Below are 24,356 nucleotides of genomic sequence, written 5' to 3' on the forward strand. Positions count from 1 at the left end.
AACATTGTATCAAGAATTGAGACAAAATGGCAAACTGCTAATAATTATTATTTCTAAATCAGCAGTATGAAATATTCCTTTCAGAACAATCAAAAGAAATAGAATGATTCTAGGCCAGCTAGAATTTTCTAGGTTGACAGATCACTGCTGCATGAATTTTTTTTTCTATCAAGAGAAAGGTAAAGTCTTAAGTTATCCTTCAGTCTCATGACCTATTATAAATAATCATGCTTCATTCCAAAAAAGATTCGGGATAACTTACATTATTAGAAACTAAAAGTGCATTTTGAAAGAGTAAAATCTATTAAGGCAAAGAAGAAAAGGCAGATAATTAGATAAAACTAGGAGGAAGTGATGCAGGCTCTAAGGATCATGCTTTATTCAGACAAAAAACACACAGGTTTTATTTATTCTTCTCTTCATCCTTTACGGTATTATTGAATTAATGAATGGAAGTAGACCTAATGCTCATGGTTAATTTCTTACAGTTTGAAAAAAGAAATTCCTCAATAGATTGGCAGGTGCTCTTTATGATTACTTCCAACATTACAATTCTGTGAGTCAGGCAACTCAGGAAGGCAAGTGCAATTATCACCTATCTATGAAATGTGGTACGAGGAAAGACTTTCTGTTCCAAATAGCTTTCTACTACTCCAAAATTTCCTTTTCCCCAGACGTGGTCTACACTGTGCAAGCCATCTACTATTTAGTGATTCATAAAACCTAAATTGAGAAGCAGGAGATTAAGAAAATTAAGATCCCTGCTAAATGCATACCTTTGATTTAGAAAGATAGAGCTCATTACCAATTTAGCACTGTTATTTATTAACTTTAATTCAAATGAGATGCTTCCTGACTCTACCCTACCAATTTCAATTACTTCAGTGAGCTACTGACAAGCCCAGTGCAATGGATTATATAAGTACCTACTCATCACTTCCAACCAGTTGAAACATCTTAAAAATGTGATTAAATATTTCACTATGATCCATTATTTTGACGAAGGTATTAAAAATGTTTAGTCATAGGGGCACCTGGGTGGCTCAGTTGGTTAAACATCTGCCATCAGCTCAGGTCATGATCTCACGGTTTCTGAGTTCGAGCCCCACATTGGGCTCTTTGCTGTCCATGCAGAGCCTGCTTTGATCTTCTGTCCTTCTCTCTTTCTGCCCCTCTCCCCACTTGCACACTCCCTCTCTCTCTCTCTCTCAAAAAAAAAAAAATGTTTAGCATTTATCCATGTATGAATCTCTACAAAGGTTAGTAATAGACTCAATATTTTCTGACTCTTCAGATTGATGTGGTATATTATATTCGATTTGGGGCATTATATTTTAAGGAGACTATGAAACACTAAAGTATAAACTGAGGAAAGTGGTAAGGAGGATAAGTAAAAATGTGACTAAAAATATTGAAAAGATTGAAGATGGCAAAAAATGAAACATTTGTGAAAATAATCACTATCACCAATAGTTAAAGATAATCTTTTGGCAGAAGAAATTTATTTCTCTCTGCTCTTCTACAGACAAATGAAAGAATAAAGTTGAATAAATGAAAATAAAAAATATTCATTTTCTAACAATTTTAAAGCATTTTAAAACCATATAGAACCTTCTAACAAGGGAAAGGGTTGCTTTATAAAGCAATGCCCTTCTTGTCATTGAAAGTATTCAAGCAGAGTCTGAATTATCATCCATTCCATGATTCATTCATTTAATAAATATTCATGGAGGGCTTATTATGTTCAAGGCACTGTGCTGAGACTACAGGAAAGCCAAAGATGAATCAGACTGAATTCTTCCCCAGTAGTGGAGCTACGACTTGAACTGAATAATTAGAATACAAGGTAAGAAAGGAAAAGTGCCCTAGGAGACATACAGATAATTTTGTATAGGAATGCAAAGGAAGGAGGCATGACTTTCAGTTCATGGATATTGGACAAGTATTCTCCTCTACAATCCATTCTCCACAGAGCAGCAGAAAATCAGTTCATATTACATTTATGATCAAAACTCTTCAACAGGTTTTCATTGCACATATTATAAACCCAGAGCCATCATGTTAGCTTCTAAGGTCAGATGTGATCTGGCTTCTGCCTCTATTCTCTCCCTCATGTGCCCTAGCCAGAGCAGTGTTTCTGTTTCTCGAACATACCAAGCTCACTCATCCTCAAGCTTTTCCATTTGTCAGTTCATCTGCTGAATGCTCTGCTCCCAGACTTTGGTTTGGTTGACACTGTCCTATTTTCCACCTTCCAGCTCCCATGTCACTTCCTCCATGAGGCCATCCTTGAGCACTCCAGCTAAATTAGCCGAAGGTACCTTCCTTTACCCTCCATCTCTCCATAACTATCATCATTTTATTTGCTTCCTAGCACTATCAAAATCTGAAATTGTCCTTTCTCTTGCCCATGGATTTATAAATTGTCTATCATCTGTCTTTCTCAACTAGAATGTGACAAGAGTAAGGATTTGTCTGGCTTACTTGCCGTTGTATCTCCAGATTAGAACGATACCTAGCACGTCACCAGCCTGCAATAAATAATTCTTGAAGATTTACTGAATAAAGAGTTTTCTGCACAGGGTAAGAGTTTAGACAAGAATATTTAACTCCTTCCAACTCTAATATCTTATAATATCAATTTTCCATGCTAATTCCTTTCAGCTGGATTAATCATTTCGTCACACCTGGGTTTTGGGTCATTGTTTTTCTCTTGCTCAACAGACAGTGTCTTCAACTGTCAGCTTACATGAATGCATGTGTTTAGGTGATTCACTTCTAACTCTTTCTAAATCATGATTAACCTTTTAAAAATAAATTCCTAAAATCTCGACTAACCAGTCATACTCTTCACATGTTTTTTCAATATTATTTTGTACTTGCTTCTAGTTGACAGATGTTGGGTTGCCTGTGCCAGTGTTAGCCAATTGAAATAAAATGCATACCACATATGTCATTTCTCAGTAGCCCCACTAAAACAAGGTAAAAAGAAATAAGTGAATTTAATTTTAAAAATGTATATATGTTTAAAGTTTATTTATTTATTTTGAGCTAGAGAGAGCATGGGAGAGGGGCAGGGAGGGAGAATCTTAAGCAGGCTCCGCACTGATAGCACAGAGCCCAAAGTAGGGCTCAAACTCACAAACCCATGCGATCGTGACCTGTGTTGAAATCATGAGTCGGAGGCTTAACTGAGCCACCCAGGTGCCCCAAATTTTAATAATATATTTTAATTTAACTTAACCTAATATATCTAAAATATTATTTTAACATGCAACAATATAAAAATTATTCCTGAGATATTATACATATAAAAAAAAAGTTGTGTTTAACGATAAATTATTTTATACTGTTTGTGTATTAAAATTTAAAGTAATTCAAATTAAATAAAATTTAATATTCAGTTCCTCAAACACACTAGGCATGTTTCAAATGCTCAGTTAACCAAATATGGCTAGTGGCTACAAAGAGGTCAGCGTACTGCTACACAGCTATGGTAGGTGCACTGGTGCAGGAACTGTCTCTTTGACAAGTACTTTATTTGCTGGACAGGTAAATTAATGAATAAGATGCTGTTTAATTTTTAATAAACAAATGGTAACACAGAAATTAATCAGTTGCACTGTTTCTCCAAATATGTATTTAATTACTGGTTTTGCTGGGAAATGTCATCAACAATAGCAAAAACAGCACTAGAAAATAAAAATACTAGCGCAATTAATGAACGTCGTGAGAGTATGCTGTTGTAAAAACAAGTGTTTCATATGCCTTAGGCAAATTTAGTCACAGGGAGAGTTAATTCAGGGCTGTCCTAAGTGTGTCAAGATTCTGATTCCTTCCTTAAACGTGCTGAGAGCTCTGTTAAACGCAGGCAGAGGAGCGGCTGGAGAAAGGCTACCTCCAAACGCTTGTGATAAGAGGAAGCTATTACCACTCATGCAGCCTTGCATTCACGTGCGCCTCTGCTATAAAAACCAAATCATAAATCAATAAATTCATACACACATACATGTATACATCAGTAGAAGAGGAAATGAAGAAAAAGAAGCTCTTAGCTTCCCCAGTGAAGAGGTAAGCCCTGGTCAGAAAGAGATTCTTACTCTCCTCTGAGGCTCCCCTGGGATGTAAAGATGTGTGAGTGCACAATTAATGTGAGATTATTCATGGAGGAAAGAAGAGGTGGAGAGGGAGCTACAGAATCACACCAGATTAGTGGCCTCAAATACATGTAACCTGAATCCGACTGAAAGGGAAAACCATGTTCCTGCCCGTGCCACTGGGATAGAATTTACCCAGTACCAATATGCAACACAACTGAACTCTCTTTGATGGATTTTTTTTTTTTTTTGCTATTTAAAATTTAAAAATTATCTAAAAAATGAAGAGGAAGACAGATTAATCAGGATACACAAGCCATAGCCCATTAGGAAAGGAAGAGAGCAAAATAAAATGTTAGCTATCCTTAGAGAAAATAGATTGAAATGGCAAAATCACCTCAGACAAAAAATACACATCAAAAAAGATTTTATTTTATATTTTGAAAGGTTTATTTATTTTTGAGAGACAGTGCACAAGCCATGGAGGGGCAGAGAGAGAGGGCAACTGACGATCCGAAGTTGGCTCTGTGCTGACAGCAGCGAGACTGAGCCCAATGCAAGGCTCCAACTCAGCAATGACAAGATCATGACTTAAGCCGAAGTTGGTTACTCAACTGCCTGAGCCACCCAGGCGCCCCATAAAATATTTTAAAACAGGGGCACCTGGGTGGCTCAGTCAGTTAAACATCTGACTCTAGATTTCAGCTCAGGTTGGTGAGATTTGAACCTCACAGTTGGTGAGATCCAACACCTCATCAGGCTCTGCACTCACAACAGGAGCCTGCTTGGGATTCTTTCTCCCTTCTCTCTTTCTGCCCCTCCCCAACTCGTTCGTGTTCCCTATCTCTCTCAAACTAAATAAGTAAACTTAAAAAAAAATATTTTAAAACAACCATGATATTTAGTCAAAGTAAAATTAGGCCACAAGTGATCGCTTATGGTAGATTTACTTTTTCAAAGAATGTTTTCATGATTTTGTAACTTATTTATTAGTGGGCTCTAAAGTGTTTGTTTGTTTTTAATCTTGGTTCTTTTCCATGTTATTCCAAAGTGCAGGGTTTTTTTTCCCCTCAGTGAGTTTTTGGGTTTTTTTTTTTCTGAATATTTTTCTGGGATCTTCTCCTCCAACCTATCATCCCACATACATTAATTTAAGTTGTGTCTTATGTTTTCTTAATAAACATCAAATTAATATTGAAATCTAATTCTAGAAATGGCATGGGTAATGGCTAAGAGCACTGTATTAGTGATAGTTCTGGTTTCCATGAGCCCAGTACCACCAGAAAGGGATTCCTATGTAACGAGGATCCTAATGTTCTTGCTGGGGAGCCTGTTTGGTCTTCCTCTAAAGTTTCTACTGATTTTACAATTGAATCAGAGCACATAGGAAATGTTCTATCAAATTTTTACCCTATTTTGCATTGCTTCACCTGTCTCCCAAATAAAAAATCTGTGGCTTAGCATAAAGAACACTGCTTTAAGGAAGAGGATAGGGTGAATTTTAGTCTGATTTCTTTAAGAATGTTGCTGATGAGACCCCTCCAGTCACATCAGGGACTCTGAAGTTTTTTTCTCAACTTTCACTAGACACACAATTTGAAATAAAATCCTCACTGTTTTTTAGGAATGGGTAGGTTATAAATTATAAATGAACTCAAAGCAAATAACTCATGAGAAATAAGCCACACTCTTAGAAATTGTAAAATGACATTCTAAAGTATTAACATACATTTTGCTAATTGGTAAGAAAAACTGAAAAACCAATGAACTCGTCTATCTTCTATGTAATCTTTGATTTTATGTAGGAAAAAAATAAAAGCCCAAATAAAACAACACAAATATTCTGACTTGGCTTGGAATGAACTCCAGCTTTAGTAGATATGAGTACATCAGACCACCGTATGTTGATTAGACAACTCTTTAGAACAATATAAATCCTTTAACTCAACCTGGGATTGTTCACACTTGCCTGATGATAACAATTACTTTGACTTCTTTGGAGATTCTGCTTTGGTGGGTCTGGGCTGAAACGTTGAGATCTGTAAATTTTTTTTAAGCGTATTTATTTTGAGAGAGAGAAAGCAAATAGACTCCAACTGTCAGTGCAGAGCCTGATGCGGGGCTTGATCTCATGAACTGTGAGATCATGACCCAAGCCAAAATCAAGAGTCAGACGCTTAACTGACTGAGCCACCCAGGTGCCCCCAGATCTGTATTTTTGAAAAGCATTCCTAGAAAATACTTAGGATCAAGTTAGTTTGAGCAACCCTGCTTTATATTACAAGATCCAGTAACCTTACTAATGTTAATTTGGTTCCTGAGTCTCTTTACTACTAAAAAGAATTAGTGACGTCTCAGCTGTCACAAAAATTCTGATCAGTTTGAAAATCGTATTTCTCAATGGGGAAAAAAAACAAAACTTGGTAAGTCATTTTTAGCTTTGTTTGTATAAATGAGCACCATCCACCCACTTACCCCTGCCCCCCACAGCTAATTTCCCCCTTTGAAAACTGAGAAAGCGGTGCCTAGGACTCCACCATGTCAGACTAGATAGAAGTGACTCTGCCAAGATAATCACATTGAAGGCTTTACCTGAAATCATCTACCGACTTCTGCCTGTGAATTTAAACAGCTCAATTTTGATATAAAAAGTGAACAGCAATTAATGAGTACTTGGATGTGAATAGATCTTCTCCGTGCATACTCTCCATGGACCAGGAAAAAAAAAAAAAAAAAAAAAAAGCAGGACGTGTGGGAGGTCTTCCTGTGGTTCCATCTCATCCCTCTGCCCCATCTTCAAACACAGCAAGACAGATTTACCCTCTTTTATCTTTACCCTCCTATGCAGTTTTCCACTAAAGAGTCTGTTGGTATTCTTGAACTTCCCATTCTAAGCTTCCTCCACCTATTAACAAACCCCTTTTGCAGGGTGTTTTAGCCATGAGTCCTCCCAACATGCTGTCCTTTGACAGTGTCATTTTGTTCCTCCCTGACACAGGCCCTACCCTCAGTTCTGCCATGTTAAAGTGACTTCTAAGCAGTAGATAAGCACTAAATATTATCAGAGGGAGTATTATCATACTTTGTATTTGAAATCATAAAATCTTATCTCTGTTTTCTCACAGGAGTACCCATTATCTCCATTTTCCACAAGGGGAAACAGGCCCAGAAAGATCGAGTGACTGCCTCCTTCAAATCAGTAGCAAGCCTAGGACTGGCGCTTACACACTTCTACTTAATTATGTTTTCCAGTTAGCCCATGTGCCTGTCACTCAGATATTATTTCATTCAAGAATTATTTGCTCTTTCTTCCAGATCGTTAATAAAGACATTAAACAAAACCAGACCTCACGGTGACCCTATAGTCAACACGTTGCCCTGAGTCATTAGGACTTGTCCTCCAGCCAGTTCTCAGTCCATGTGACAGAGCACACAGCAAAGCCAATGCTAATTAGGTTGGCAAATAAGATTTATTGAGATACTGTATCAAATGCATTACAAAAATATAAATACATGTGTGTTAAGGTACATTCACTGTGCTCACTGTTTTTAATTCTATTGAGAATGCTATCGAGACTCTCTGGGACTATTTGTGTTTGTAAACCTATTCTTCTATAGGAGAGCTCTTTTAGCTTTTTGATTCCATTCTCCCCTCAGTGTTTCAATCTTAACAGTGGTTCTGTTATTTTTTTTAAAGGATTGCTTTCATAATGGCGACTCAAATACAGATTCCTTATTCCAAGATGGGTATTAAGAAGATGAACCATCATTAATCCCATGAAAGAACATTGGGCCAAAGAGAATTGTGGACATCTTACAAGCGCCTCGGGACCGGAATGAGGATTTCTGATTTCCAGATCTCCTCCCTAGCACTAAACAACATGGCTTCAGGGCCAAAATTGTGATGCTCAAAAAAGAACTCAGAAAACTATGCTTGTAAGTGTGGCCTCCAAATGGAGCACCTCCCATTCATGTCTGATTTTTAGACCCAGTTTTCTATGGCTCCACTCCATTGAGTTCATTTCCTTGTCCTAGAATTCCTTGTACTTAACTGCTGCATATGAACCTTTGTTGATATGCTGAAAAGCTTTACCTACACATTTTTCTACGTACATATTTTTCTACCGGCTTAAGCAATTCGTTTTATAGAATTCTTCTATCTCTTAGTGAAAATGTGAAATGTCATAAAAGGCAAGGAAATTCCATGTAAACCAAAGTCCAAGTGGTCTCCTGATGACTGTCCCAAAGCATATTTTATATGAATAGAAATTGGGTCAGCTAGGAATTAAACTAACAACCACCATATTTCCCTAACCACAATTGCACAACCTTATGTCCAGGATATTCACAGCTGAGGACTTTGCCAGTGACTTGCCAGAAAATGCTATGCACATACAGTTTTGGCCTGCCTTACAAAAGGTCCCTTCTGGGCAGGCTTTTTGTTTTTGCTGTTGGCGTGAGCCATTTCACTGGGATCATACACTGTACGTATGTTCCAAGTAACACGAGTTTTACAATCATAATATCCATTAACTAAGTAGCTATACCGGAAAGTAACAGCTAATTTAAAAAGTAGATATCACCTATAAAGCTCTTTGCTAATTGGTGGCACTACTCACTGGAGTAAGAGCAATGATGTTTCTATTAGTTTGATTTTTTTAATTACAAGTATACAATATTTAAAAAGGGTTTGAGATTTGCATGGGAGAGACATGAATTACACTTTAGCACACCGGGTGAAGAGATTTCACAACTTTTGCTATATTGTTTGAAATACATACATAAGAGCCATTTTATATGTGAAATAGTATGAATTCATTTCTCTATGATAATTGCAAGAATTGCTGCAATTATAAGTGCTGTTTAGTAATATCAATTAATATGAAATGATATTTACATGCAAGAAAAATGCATGATTCAGATTTGAAGAGTTGCTTGTGGGGTCCTGTCCCATCTGTTGAGCTTGCTTTTATGCCTGAGGGACATTCTGCACAGACAAGTTTACAGTTGTCCTAGACCGAAAGACCAGGGTGCCTTATTATTAGCAACAAACCTATGTGTGTTTTCCTTTAAGGATATCAGCTGCTGCAAGAACAAACTTGCAAAGCTTTTTCTGGGTGTACTCCTATGTGGCAGTGAAATAGCTTGAAATAGCTTTCTCTAAACTGATTCTTTTGAGTGGTACTGTGTCATCATTTTTATTAACTGTTGAAATACAGAAACTAAATATTCATATAACTACTTTAAATACAAACATGAAAATGGTTTCATAAAGATTGATAATATCAAGACCTGATTCAGAACGTAATTTACATTCTTAAGTAACATGGTTTCGCTATTGATTAACATTTGTTTACAAGTTTCGTAAGAGTATGATATGGAAAGAAAAGTGAAGTAGAGTAGAACTATCTTATGAAAGAATAATGCTAACTTTTTTTTTAGCATTTCCTAGGTTTTGCTCTGTGCTAAGAACATTATGTACATACCTTGTATCATTTCATCGACCAACAGCAAATATCTAAAGCAAAATCTATTACTATCTCCATTTCACAGATGAGGAGTATGAGGCAGAGAGGGTGTAATTTATCCTGAGTATACAGCCGGAAAGCTGAATCTGAACACAAACAGTACTCCACAGAACTCTTGCTTTGGAACTCAAGCTACCAAAAGATAAGGTAGGTTGGTGATTCTCAGACTTGGGGAGAGCTCAAAGTCGTGTGGAGGGCTCATTAAAACACAGATTGCTGGGTCTGACTATCAGAGTTTCTGGGACAGGAAGTCCAGTCTGAGACCTGAGAATCTGCATTTCTATCAAGTTTCCAGGTGATGTGATGCTGCTGTTTTGCAGACCACACTTTGAAAACCACAGATGTAGATTACTCTGGAAGTTAGAATGTTTGAGATGTGCTGTGGAGATTTCAGGAAGTAGAGATGCTACCATGTGACATCAGAGAGAAAACGGAGCGAGCAGACACTAAGGTAGAGAACAAAGCAAGATGTTCAGGAAGAAGAAGGCTGAGGAAGAGGAAGGTAGGATGTAGGGGGCTGTGTCAGTGTGCAAGTCTGTGGTCAGGAGGAGAGGGCAGGTGGAAAATAGATGTCGAACCCAAGGAGGGAACTTTGAAAAGGAACACTGAAAGTGCCACAGTAATTTCTACTTCAAAACTCAACCTTGGAAAAGTATTTGACTTTTCTAAAGCATAAGGACATAGCAAATAGCAGCTAGTAGTGGCAAAGGTGTCAATCTGGGAAACAGAAAATGATACTCAGTCCTAAACTGCTGGCAATCCTGTGGCAGCCACATTACCTCTCTGGGCCTCAGTCTTGTAGATCTTCATGTTAGTTATTCTGGTTCATGTTTAGAATCCTTCCTTGTTTTTCTGGTCTCAGTTTCAATTGACAGGGATATTGGGTTATGGCTTTCCAGTACATTTGCTTTATAAATCTGCTTCTCTCTTTCATGTATGTTGCTTATGAATTGATCATACCATTACCCAGCCTGAGTTAGAATGGAGACGCATGTATGAATTTATCAATGTTTTCTTATTAAAAGAAGTGACATTTACATTTATCTCTAGTTTTGGCTTGAGTCATTCCTTAGGCAGTGCTGCAGATAAACTTATTTATTTTTAGCAGCTGGAAAAGAGAGGACTGCCTAATGTTTGTTGCTTTTTGGGCCTGCCTTCAATGTAGAAGTCTGGGAAAGCCATCGATACAGTCAATGAGAGAAGTGAGGCACGCCAAGGTTGTTTTCTTGGTTATAATTAATGGAGGCCACTCAGGGGCATGTAACATTTACTCTCAAATTAAGATAGCACGCAACATCTCCAGCTCACCCACTTCTTTGCATTAAAGAATTGAGGCACTTTTAAAATCAATAGGCAAGGCAGATGGGTTTATTTCCATGTCTGGGTCTCAGAAGGATTTAAGAGGGAGATGTTCCAGTCTGAGGGACCAGCAGAGGAACATAGGGGGCTTGTGTTCCTCTTATCATCACACTGGAGATGTCCTCTTCTCCCCCAGGGTGGGGCCAGTCATCTTTCAGTCTCTGTCCCTGTACTATTTTAACCATAACCTAAAAAGTGTGTGATGAGGGGGCTTGAGCCTACCTTTGCATTTCTTAACCATAGCCTCCTTTTTGCGGCTGTATATTCACCTTCTAATGTATAGTAGGGCAGATGAAAGAGAATCATAACAGCAATTTTGTGGTACTTTTTGTGGTACAAAGAATTTATAGTACTTTTCATATACTCATCTTTCAAGTTTAAAAACTGTGATCCAAGAGACAAGAAAGTGGCTTCTCAGGATCACACAAGCTGAGCTGGTAACAGAAGCCAAACTAGAGCCTGGGTCAATTTGAGCCAAGAGATCCTCTGGCATACGACATCTCTCAGACCTTGCTACCAGTGAAGGCTTTCCTGTTGTATTTATTTCCCACTTGCACACACACTTACACGCTCACACGCACTCACATGTGCTCAGAGCCATTCACGTACTTCTTCACTCTCACACGCAAACACATTCATAGTCAACACACATAGTCTTCCCTGTCATACACCCTCAGAACATCCCCTTCCCGATGTGGCCGATGTGGCCTGCTGTTGGAGGCTCAACTTGTCCACGCACATTCCTTTTTTTCAATAAAAGTGATCCACGCATGGTTTGAGACATCCTATCAACACCCAGCCAAAGGTGCAAACAAGGACTTGGCCTGCATGGGAGTTCCCTGTGGAGGCTCTAACTCTTGTTTGGTAGTGCCAGATTATGTGGCAGTCAGTGAGAAATGGAATTTTCGAAAGAAAGCAGCCAGAAAAGGATCCAGGGATAGGATTCTCAGGTGAAGTGGTCTGGTCAAAAGGGAGTTGGTGACAGGGAATCAATGACTTCAAGAGTGAATTTTAAAGATAAGAATCCAGTGATTGAAGGGGACCAGATTCCAGAAACAAAATCCAGGTACCTAAAAGTGAGGTGACGGAGAGAATTAGGTAGTATTGAGGCCTTTGTGGCATCAGAGAATAACTGGAGTGAGAGGTGCTGTCCCAAAGCTCTGCATTAGCCATGACGGAAGGTGGTTTGGTTGGAGCTGGGTTTTACTGGCCTCTATCAGGTGATCCTTTTGCTTTACTCCATGGCAAGTTCTGACACTTAGGGTCTTCACTTCTTCCTGGGACAAAGGAAGCAAAGGTGACTTTAACTAAGTCACACAGTGACAAAGCTTAAGAAAGACTTAGATTTTATAATACTTTGGGGGCAGTAACTATAGATCTATACCACTCTCTGCTGTCCTAGGAGGCAATCTGACAAGTGTCAGGTGAGACATCACTTCCTGAAGCTGCCCTGAATTCTGCGGGGCCAACAATAAAGTTTCTCAGGAAGCACCTGACATCTGGTGTGAGAACAATCTAGAACATGTTCTCACAACCTCCCAGAAGCTGAATATCAAGTTCATCCAGACTTGGATCACAATGATCCCTGTACATAGCTTTTAATTAATCAACAAATTAGTCAACAATATGCAGATAGTTAGGATAGTTATTTGGCACATCTATCACCTTCTCTCTTTATATACGCTGTTTTACGTCTAAGCAAAGTGGGTGGCCACAGGTTCAGTGAGATTTAAGCAGTACAAGGTAAGAAAGGACATTGCCTCAATTATAAATTCTACCTCTTGTTGGGGCATAGCCATAACGTGCTTTATTTAAGGGTCTATTTCTTTACCAATAATAATGAAGCCAGAAGTTTTTCACTCTACAAAAAATGTATTTACATTTTACCTTGCTCTATGCTTTCCTAAAAAATGTTCTTACTAAGAGGTCACATAAAGATAAAAACAGAACTACCAAGTTTCAGTTCAGTTCCAAATGCCACAGTGAATATACAAGTATGGAGTTCTCACATTTTGACGAGAAAAGGGTAGACACCTCTTAGAAATGAAAAGCAAGTATCATTTCCTAATGGAACTTGGCTTTTATTATAAGTTGACATCTGGACCAATTGGCCAATATAGGTTTTATGTTTCAAATCTTGAAAGGGAGAAATAGACTAAATAAATTTTATTTTAGGATTGACCTGCCACCCTAATTTTTATCTCCACACAAACCTTCACTTAAGGTTAAATTATGATATGGCTCTCCTTTGATCTCTCTACATCAGTTGAACGGTGAGTCAGTTCTCAGTGTTTACATTATAGTATCATGATAACAAAAATATTGCAGCAGTTCTGTTTTACTCTTCAGACTTTCTCAAAGAAGTGATCCTAATGCCAAATGAGTAATCAAAAACACCAAAGTGTTCTGTTGTTAACATATCAACCACCAGAAAATCTGTCTGCAGGAAAATCACCTTCTACAAGTGAATAAAACAGCAATCAACTGGATTATTTTTTTTTTTTAGTTAGCATGTTAAATCTATATAACAATCAAAAATATAAATATCATGTTTTTACATAATGTTCACTGGATATAATTCTTTTCTCTGGTCCGTAATAAGTTATTGTTACAACTCATGCTTCACTTGTTTTTATTTTGTTTTTCATTTTTGTATTGCCAAAACGTGTTACTGACCATATAAGGCAAAATCACCCCGTGTGTAGAATACCACGTGGCAAATGCTTGCATTTCAATTAAAACCAGATCTCTTGACATCTTTATGCATCTGAGACCTAGCCATATGAGGCTAACTCTGTCAGCCTCCCCCACTTGATCAATGTAAGCACATCTATTCTTAGACTATGAAATATGTGCCGTAGGTGTCGAGGGAAGAATTGCTGGGTTGTCACAGCTGCAGCCTGGTGGGGAGTACTTTGTGTGGTCTGTGAGCACAACGTTTCTGCCTCCCTTCCCAGCTGTACTCCTCTGAGTGGGCGAAGATGTACCCCAGACGCATCTTCCTCCTTGTGTTCTCACACTAAACTGAGAAGGTTAGGAAGAGCATAGAAAAGAGGCCAAATGATTGTTCCTCACAGATTGCCTGGAAGAAACAAGAAGCCACTGAATGAATGAATCATTCTTGGGGAGTGGCTGTACCAGGCTGATAACTATTTGAGTCAAAACTAAATAACTTTAGGAGGAAAAGAATCTGAAAAATGTTAGCTAGAAGATACTAGGGGAAAAAAACAAACTAGCATTTTATTTTGGAGGCTTGGGTGGCTCAGTGGGTTGAGCGTCTGACTTCGGTTCAGATCATGATCTCATGGTTCGTGAGTTTGAGCCCTGCATTGGGCTCTGTGCTGACAACTCAGAGCCTGGAGCCTGCTTTGGATTCTGTGTCTTCTTCTCTCTCTACCCCTCCCCCACATGCACTCTGTCTCTCTCTGCCTCTCAAAAAGTAAAAAAAAAAAAAACTAATAAAAAAAATTTTTAATACAATTTTAAAAATAGCATTTTATTTTTATTTATTGGTGATTAACTTAGAGTAGAGTCATTTGATGACTTCTAGGGTTGTGTAAATGGTAAAAAGACATTTTTCCAATATTTCCAGGCTAACAAAAGATAGGTTTTTGTATTGCTACCCCAGAGTGTGTTTTCTTTTTAGCTAAAAAACAAAAAACAAAAACACCCTATTTTATACTAAAGTCCATTGCTTCCAGAATCAATCAGAAGCAATAAAAGAGTAGATGTGATGTGAGAAATGATAATTTTCATTGGGTTAAAAGTAGAAGAATAAGCTGAAATCCTAATCACAGGAACCACCACTAACAAGGTCCATACCATCTGAAGCCTGGAGCTTACACGGCCACTTATCCTAACTCAGGCTTCCAGTACCTATTAGACATCATCATGAAAAATCCCAGAATCTCCTGTTTCTAGTTATTTTGAGTATATGACCATTATTGACTTTGTTCATTAAATGGTCTAAAATTAAAGAGTCTAACATGCAAAAAAAATCAAAATCTGAAAAACAAAAGAAAGGTAAAAATGTCTTCCAATTTATCTTAACTCTGTCCTATAGTTTATGTTTGGGTAACATTTCAAAAGATTGTACAAACCAGTTTATCACCACTAGTATGGAGGAATCAAAATATAACACAGATTACTGTAATGATAAAAAAAAAAAAGTGTCCTTAGACTTAAAAAACAATCTTGGAAGAAAAAATTATTCTAATTCACTTAGTTTGATTGAGTTTGCCCTGGTATCTAAACACTGTTTATTTTTGTTGGAATACATGTAACTTTTAGAAATGTAAAGGTTTTTTTGCCTTTATTATTAGATGAAATAACATACTTCAGGTTCAAGCTGTTCATTTGAAGACCACTTTTGTCTTCCTTTCAGAGTAAAATTTTTTCCAGATACCCTGCACCTGTTTTCACAACCATGACATAGCCGGAAAGTTTTCTTCTGCTTAACATTAGTTGCTAAGCAGAATGTATTTCAGTATGCCAGCTGTAAAATTGTCAATCAAGCAAACATTGCAAGTGTTTGGTAATCTGATAACACTTAACAGCCATTCTCTGATATCTAGCAATCAATGCTAGGATATTTAACTTGAGTAGAGTCATGCTTTTTATTGTGTGAAATCAGAGATGTGATGAAAAAAGTCTGAAATCTCAACAGTTCTTGGTGTTTCACTGAGGTTCTTGTTTGATTCTCTTAATCTCTTTATTGGAAGCACTCTGTCATGACTGACCATGTTCACAAAGGTAGAAAAGGTTTTATCAACAGTAGCAAAGGTTTTCTCTCAAGTATCAATAGGATAGAAATTGTTTTGTAAAAACACATTTTTACTTCATTTTACAAAAGGAAATGTGATGTGGATCCAAGACTTAAATTTGTTTTATAATTTTGGTCATTTGTTCTTGTCAAATGTAAGGCAACACACAGAGGATGCATGCTGTTAGTAAACCCTGGTTTTCAGGGTTGCTTAGTAAAGTGTGGGGAGTAGAGATTTGTCAGAGATTATTCATCATCATAGCCAGAACGGTTGTAAGTAGAAAGCTTTGGTATGTGAGTGTTCCTATGAGTGTTTATTTTAAATGTGCCTTACGCAATCCCTATGCAGGAAGACAGAAAGTGGACCATAGGAAGCTGTTCCCCTTACCTTGAGTGCAGAGATACCAATATAGGGATTATACACTGAAGCAGTACTTGTTATAATGGAGCTGGGTATTGGGTACTGTGTTTGTTATTGCCTCTACATTTTCCAATAGATTGCATGTGACTGTGATAAAGAAACAGTCTATGATAGCTAAACAAAGGGGTAGTCATTTCATTTTATGTTTGAACTTCCACTCTTCTATACAAATCAAACAAAGTGGTATCCAGCTGCTTACTTACTCCAACCATAAAGCACTGTTTTATCATAAAATTCTATGCGTATCTATAAATATATTATATAAACCATTGAAATATGAGAAAGCTGAGGTTTCAGTTGCATCAGAATCAGGAAATACAGGGTTGGGATTGCCAAGCAATTTAAACTTGGACCCCCTCTTCTCACTATCAGTGATATAATAGTGCCTTTCATTTCATGAACTCATAATTTCTTACTGTTTCTATTATAGTATGAGCATCTGGTTATGGGTGACAGCAAGATGGAAAACCTGAAGAGAACCATTCTTCCCTAGAATTGCAGTATGTTCTAATTTATCATTTTACACGGACAATCGCCAAATGGTGCAAGCCTGAGACAGCTGTGAGGGTCTTTCTGTTGAATGCACCTATCCTAGTGCTCACAGTGTATCTATCACATGTGACACAACCTCTGAGTTCAAGTAAATTACTGGACTCAGAGAAGGCCTTTAAATATTAATGAGTCTTTATTAATAATAATTACGGGATTATATCTAATCACATAAGAAAACACTCAAAAAAACTTGGAAAATATAAAAAAACATGGAAAGAAAAATAATGTTTTACATTTTGTTAAATGTCCTTCCTACCCTTCTGGATGCTTCCACATTTCTATTTTACATGATAGACATACTATTGAAACAGCTTATAGGCTACATCTTCCAGTTGTTAATAGTTTATGACCATTTTTCCCCAAGAATAAATATGTTTTTATGACATCGTTCTTTAAAGGTACATATTTCATTGTATGAATACAAAATTATTTGTTTACTCTCCCATTTTTGGACTTTTAAAAAAAAGTCCTATTATAAATAAGTCTACATTGTACAAACTTTCATTTTTTTAGAATAACTTTTTTTAGAAATAAACTTCTGGTTCTTTGGCAAGCAACTTTTTTATTGAAGTCTAATTGACATACAATGTTATATTAGTTTCAGGTGTACAATAATTCTATACACAATGCTTACCACAATGAGTATAGTTACCATCTGTCACCATACGAAGTTATTACAATATTATTGACTGTATACCCTGTGCTGCACTTTGCATCCCTGTGACTTATTTATTTTAAAACTAGAAGTTTATACTTCTTAATCCCTGTCATCTATTTTTCCCATCCCCCGACCTCCCTCCCCTTGGGCAACCACTAGTCTGTTCTCTGTAAGTGGGAATCTGTTTTTGTTTTTATTTGTTTTCTTTTTCCAGATTTAACATATAAATGAAATCATATGGTATGTGTTTTTCTCTGCCTGACTTATTTCACTTGGCATAGTACCCTCCAAGTCCATCCATGTTGTCACAAATGGCAAGATTTCATTCTTTTTTATAGTAGAGTAATATTCTGGTGTGTGTGTGTGTGTGTGTCCATGTATGTGTGTGTGTGTGTGTGTGTATATATATATATATATATATATATATATATATATATAACATTGTGTATATATACATATGTATATATATTTATGTATATACACACACATATATATACATGTGCACATATACATATATATATATACCATATCTTCTTTATCCATTTATGTATCAATGTATGCTTAGATTGCTTCCATACCTTGTCTATTGTAAATAATGCTGTGATAAACATGGTGGGGGGGGCGCAAATATCTTTTTGAATTAGTGTTTTCCTTTTCTTTGGATAATCATATGACAATTCTATTTTTAATTTTTTGAGGAACCTCCGTGCTGTTTACCATAGTAGCTGCTCCAGTTTAAATTCCCACCAACAGTGCACCAACAGTTCCTTTTTCTCTGTATCCTCACCAACACCTGTTGCTTCTTGTGGTTTGGATACTAGCTACCTGACTGATTTGAGGTGGTATGTCACTGTGATTTTGATTTGCATTTCCCTGGTGATGAGTGATGTTGAGCATCTTTTTATGTGTCTTTTGGCCATCTATATTGTCTTTTTTTGGTAAAAATGTCTATGCAGAGCCTCTGTTCATTTTTAATCAAATTACTTGGGGTTCTTCTGGTGTTGAGTTGTATGCATTCTTTATATATTTTGGATATTAACCCCTTATCAAATATAGCATTTGCAAATATCTTCTCCAATTTGGTAGGTGACCTGTATGTTTTGCTGATGGCTTCTATCACTGTGCAAAAGCTTCTTAGTTTGTTGTAGTCTCTATAGTTTAATTTTGCTTTTGTTTCTCTTGCCTAAAGAGACAGATCCAGAAAAATGTTGGTAAGGCTGATGTTCAAGTGATTGCTTTGAGATAAGACAATTTCAAAGGTTTTTGAAAGCTGTTGTCATATGGTCTTTCAGAAAGTCTATCCTGTACCAATTTGTATTTCTAGCTCAATATTTCTTTAAGTATAACTATTTATGAAACCTTTTATGCTCATATTTTACTAGGACACTTTTTTCAAGAAATTGACCACTTATGTCTAGTCCTGCATTATAAGCAGAATGATGAAAACAACATCTAGACCTAGCCTTTTATTCTTATACTGAATGAAGGCAAACTGGAAGTTACAGTTTAAGAATGTACCTATTTCAGCCTTGTTGATATGATTTTACTCTTTGCCTTAATATCCTGACTTTTCCACACTCACAAAGTCCCCTTGGATGTGTAAAGCTTTCACTGCTGCTGTGTCACTTCTCATTTCCTACACTAAAGGCTGCATCTAAAGATGTCTCTCTTCTTTAAGCTACCTGAGCCAGTAGAATGGAGCCAAAAATGCACACTTTGATAAAACTACCAATGCTCACTTGGCATTGGTTATATACACACAGAAGTGAACAGGCAGGTGAGTTTTGGCTTTGGTCGTGGAGTGTGCCTTCTCTGCCGTGAATGTATGCAAGTCTATATAGGTGGTGTGAGGTGGCTGTGGTCTTAATGATGACCCCCTTCTCTCTCTTTCTCTCTCTTTCTCTCTCTCCTCCCTTCCCCTCCATCTCCCTCTTCCCCCCTTCCCCTCCTTCTCCCTCTCCCCCTCCCTTTCCCTCTTTCTCTCTCCCCCTTTCTTTCTTCTTCTCACTCTCTCTTTTATGATGAAAGAGTCACAAGAAGGAATGCAATCAATGAGAAAACACTCCAGTGAAGGTAGATGACAAGCAGCTGTTGCCTGATGCCCAAAGATGCACAGATGAGGCCCAGCTTTGTTTTGCATGTGAGTTCGGATGGATCACAGTCTTTAGCACAATCATTTGGGGAAAATGCTTCTTTTTTTAAACTTTTGAATCTCTCAGTAAGTGAACAGTAGAAGGGAAACTTGGTCATAAGGTGACGCAGAAACACTGAGGGTATGAGCTCACCAACATAGGCATGCCTCTATGAGTGTTTGTGGAGTTACCTTAACCTGATCAGACATGAAATTAACTGGTAGGTTGCTAAATGGTCAAGAATAAAGAACACAGAAAATAGAGTGCAGTAACTGAGATATTTTATGACCATGATCTTATTGTCCCTTTGACAGAGGGTAACAGACACACAGATTTATAAAAATGAAGTCTTCTGATTTTTAAGCTAAGGATCCATATTTCCAGTTGAGTACCTGCATCGGCACACCTCCACATTTCTTTTTGAAAAATAGTATTTTATTTCCCTTTGTCTTACATTTCAGCCAAGTTCCTGCATCCTTTCCTTTTTATTAACTGTGGATAGATTCCAACCCATTCACCCTGGTAGTGAAGGGAGATTTTTCAAGCTTGTAGCAACTGTTTATCTAATTGCATTTTAATGGGCCGCACATTATTGTTGGGTATTTGGGCTGGGACACAATTTTAACCCTTTTAACCCTTACAGTGAGTGCATCTTGAATTGGTGTGCTGTTGTTATTTACAAACTCCAAAGGCCTGTACACACACACACCCCACATACAACACCATGGGAAAGTTAAGGAGAGCTCCTATTGAAAGGAAAGGTTTTGTTTGGGCAGGGAATATCCTGACTCAAGAAAGCCAAAGTGTTCAAAAGCCAGCAGTTTTCTCAGGCTCTATTTGTCTTCATGAAAATTCAATCTCAAGAAAGCACACACAGACACACCCACACTCACTCACTCGCTCACTCATACCTATACCTGGGAATCCTAGGCACTTCATAGCCTGAAGCATCATTCCCCAGTATATGAATTGAAAAGGGCTCTCCTAAGAACCCTATACACTCACACTGCATGTTTCAGGTTCATCTTTGTTTGGGTGATGGTGGTTGGTTTCTGTTGGACCCCAGGTGCAGATACTTGATTTGATCACCAGTGGTCTGGATGAAGCCCCTCAAATATATGTATTTATTCCCTTTTGGCTCCATTTTCTCTCCCCCACCCAGATAGCCATTCTAGTGTGCTTAATATATATCTTTCATTTGAATGGGTGCTCTGCAAGACATTTGGAAAGTGTGTGCTATCATTCTATTAAATTTTAAAAGAGACAAAACATCTATTTCTTTCAGCTTTTAAATGTTTCAAAGCACATCTTGGGTTCTCACCTTTGTACAAAAGCCTCTTGCTCCAATACCAGCACTGTTAGAAATGAATGAATCCCCCTGGGTGACTTTTCTGTCTGGTCCTGGTCTGCCTGTTACTCTCCTAGAACAAGTCCCACAGGCCATTGCTCCTATCCTCCTGTTTCTCTTCCAGCAATTTACCAAAACACAATGAAAATCACACACATTATTTTCAGGAATACTAACTCATGGATAGAATCAGGAAGTTTCCAACAGATTTTTCTTAATAAGCCACATTTGTCTTGACTTTTATTTGTATGTCTTTCCATATCCATCCCCTACACCCTGTGGTTTGTAGAAAGAACACAGACTAAAACTTATGTGTAATCTGTGCTAAGTGCTTGGGAAAACAAAGAAAAATGCTTCCTCTTGAATCACTTCATGTTATCATGTTAAGATTTAGGAAAACACATATTAGAATACAATCAAAGCAATTTTTGATTAAGAATCAAATTTTCCAGATCTTTAGTAAAAGCATTGGGGTTGATGTGGTCAAACAAATCTTCACTCTAGACCTCTTTCCTTTTTGCCACAGATCCATTATTTACAGATTTAACCCTAATAAACAGATGAGGAAGTTGAGACTTAAAGGGTACTTACCCATGGCCATACAAGTTTTCAGGACTGGATCTATTTTTTTTTTTAACCTTAAGATCTATGCACTAAAATGGATTATCCAATGGTTTATTACTATGGTCAAAAACTTGGTTTGACATTATAGGTATGCCTACATTACTCTTCAGTCAGTTACTCTTTTTTTAAGTTTATTTATTTGTTTTTGAGAAAGAGAGAGACAAGAGCAAGGGAGGGACAGAAAGAGAGAGACACAGAATCCAAAGCAGGCTTAGAGGCTCCAAACTGTCAGCATAGAGCCCAATGCAGGGCCTGAACCCACAAACCATGAGATCATGGCATGAGCCAGAGCTGCATGCTTGGCCAACAGAGTCCTTTGCCCAGGCACCCCTATTCAGTTATCTTGTCCCATCCTATGTGCCACGTGTTGTGCTGAGCACTGGAGGTGGAGGGAGTGGCTGGCATAGAGTCTTCTCTAGTGAGCTCGAGGTCTAAGCAAAGCCAGCAAGGTGCTTACCTGTCTAAGCTCAGGCATTCTTACTCAGGCAAAATTCAGTAAAGCGCACATCAAGGGCATCCTAAAGGGGAAAAACATGTTATAAGGAAGCCTGAAGAACAATGAACACAAAATTGAACCCCCTTTTGGTTTACTGCCGCATCAACTGCTTTTTCTGCAAAATGAGTCTCCCATTCCTGACTACAGACATATTGGACTCAATCTCATAACTTTAGATCAAACGTGACATACTGGTACACATTTTTTTATCCTGATTACCCAAAACAACGATTTGGATTTTAGTATCCATTTCCTAATTTTATAGACATAAAAACATATTAGAATCGGCTTCCAGTTAAGAGGAAGACTTCCTAAGATCCATGTAATGATCCATTTGTTCCACTCCTCAAAAAACTCTTCACTGAAGCCCATAAAGCAGCAATATATTAATATCAAGAAAGTGCCATTTTGAAAGTCATTTCCTAGAATTTTGTGTCCGTAACCTAGAATTTACTGCTCGTGAGGCCATAGTTAAGATTCCTAGCCTGTCTGATGCTACCAACCAGGTCATCAAATGCTATAAGCAGCATCCTAACAAAAGAGACACGATATGGAAACAAATATCGGTCAAGAGGCTCACACGGGTCACCTCCAGGTCACTCATCCACATGAGCAGCATTTTATGATTTGGTTCAGTGCTGCCCTGAGGTACACATTAACTTTAACTGAAGCGAATTGCTGAAAATTTCCTCAGAAATGAGTCCAAGCAATTTCCCTTCTTTCTTCATTTATAATGTGTTGACATTAATTAGTGCCTAATTCCTGGAGTGTGTTCAGGCTTCAGTGACAGACAGAAAGGAACGATTTCTGAGCAGATTAGGCACACAGCCTCCTGGCACAGTTCCAGGGGATAGAGGTACAGCCTGGCTGCTCTCAGGAGCAGGTCCTCATCAGGCTGGCCCACATTCCTCATTAGGACCCAAAGATCTTAAAAAGAGTACAGGAAATGTTTCTACTTAATAGTAATAATCGCTTTTCCTTAAGAAATTCAAGACTCTGAGTTATTGGCTAAGATCTATGAAGAGAAAAAAGGTAGAGTCACTTAATTACCATGCATGGTGTCTGAGCAAGCCAATGTCATAAGCAGGTCTGATTCCAGCACCTTCTGGCTTTATGTTATTTTAAATTTATATATTTCTTCATGTATCCCTGATCCCACATCTGCACAAGCAGCTTCTATGTTTCAATGTAAATGAGCGTTCTAAAGGATAGCTCTCTAACATCAGTTGGTCTATATTTAGATTAAAGCATGGGGAGACTGGAAGAGTACTATGGGGTATTTCATGTATATTATGTCTTCATCTAATAAAGGAGGCCCTCTCTTTGGTCAGAGAGCTGTGAGGTTCCTATGCCATTACAGAGCTTCAATGGAAAATGTTATTAAAGGCTGCTGTTTTCCCTCATGCTACTATGTTAAGATTTTCATTTACAAACCATTTTTTGATTATTAAAAATATGGAGACAGAGAATGAACACGTTACTAAATGGCAAATATCAGGGAAGACAACCAAAATTATGCTTTTGAAAAGCAAGTGTGAATACTACACTGATCCTAATAAGTGATATAACAGTGAACAGCCTAGAGAAGTAGAAAAACAGCCAGCAACATAAATAGAACCTGAGTGAAACAGAGAAAAACTGATTGAGATTTATAACCTAGCCCCACTTATGAAAATTAAAAATGCAAGGACACAAAACAATACACATTTGACAAGAGCACATACAAAGATACATAACAAACACATTAGGTTATTTTTTGGAGGAAAGAAAGAAATAGGCATGGAAAATGGGAACAAGATAAGGAGATGGAGAGGCTTCCCCAGGAATATTAATTATAATGAGCTGTAAGATGAGGGATGCAATTAGCTCTGTGTGTGTGTGTGTGTGTGTGTGTGTGTGTGTGTGTGTGTATGTGTGTGCCCCACTAATGTCCCAAGCAATATAGACAGCTTGGAACTTTTGGCTTCCAGTTTTAATCCTATTCTGTGCTTTATTAAGTTATAAGGACTGTGAACCAGCACATCACAAACAATCTCCTTGCTATGCATGTTCATAACTATCATTGTTCATGGTATGTTTTAAATACACAAAGCCATTTTATTACAATACTACAGAGTCACTTGTAGGAGAGGAGATTATGCCTCTGCTATACACACTGAATTCTCAGATGTGATACAGGAAAAGCGCCACTTTCATGCAGAAACAGAAAGAAGCAAGTCTTTGAATCCATGTGATTTTCTTGAATTTCTTTGAGCTCTTTTAGTTTGCTAGCATCTATTAGAGAAGTATCAGCTAAACTTGAGCAACTTTCAGGCAAAAGCAAAATTACCTATTACAGTGCATTTATTTCCCAGCCGAGAAATTTAGATTCACTAGTCA

At 37.6% G+C, this 24,356-nt stretch overlaps 1 long non-coding RNA gene across 2 annotated transcripts in view; it reads left to right on the forward strand.

The window, feature by feature from the left end:
- The first annotated feature begins 2,504 nt into the window (after window positions 1-2,504).
- Window positions 2,505-24,356, forward strand: part of LOC122201069 — a 34,041-nt gene continuing 12,189 nt past the window's right edge. The window contains exons 1-4 of one of the 2 annotated variants that reach the window (XR_006194066.1): window positions 2,505-2,583; window positions 7,795-8,033; window positions 9,651-9,772; window positions 13,334-13,446. This is a non-coding gene — a long non-coding RNA (uncharacterized LOC122201069). Of the gene's footprint in view, window positions 2,584-7,794; window positions 8,034-9,650; window positions 9,773-13,333; window positions 13,447-24,356 lie in introns of those variants that run through there. The other variant, XR_006194068.1, reaches the window with a different exon arrangement.

Source organism: Panthera leo, chromosome A1 (assembly GCF_018350215.1).
Source record: "Panthera leo isolate Ple1 chromosome A1, P.leo_Ple1_pat1.1, whole genome shotgun sequence".
In the NCBI taxonomy this organism is placed as follows: Eukaryota; Metazoa; Chordata; class Mammalia; order Carnivora; family Felidae; genus Panthera; species Panthera leo.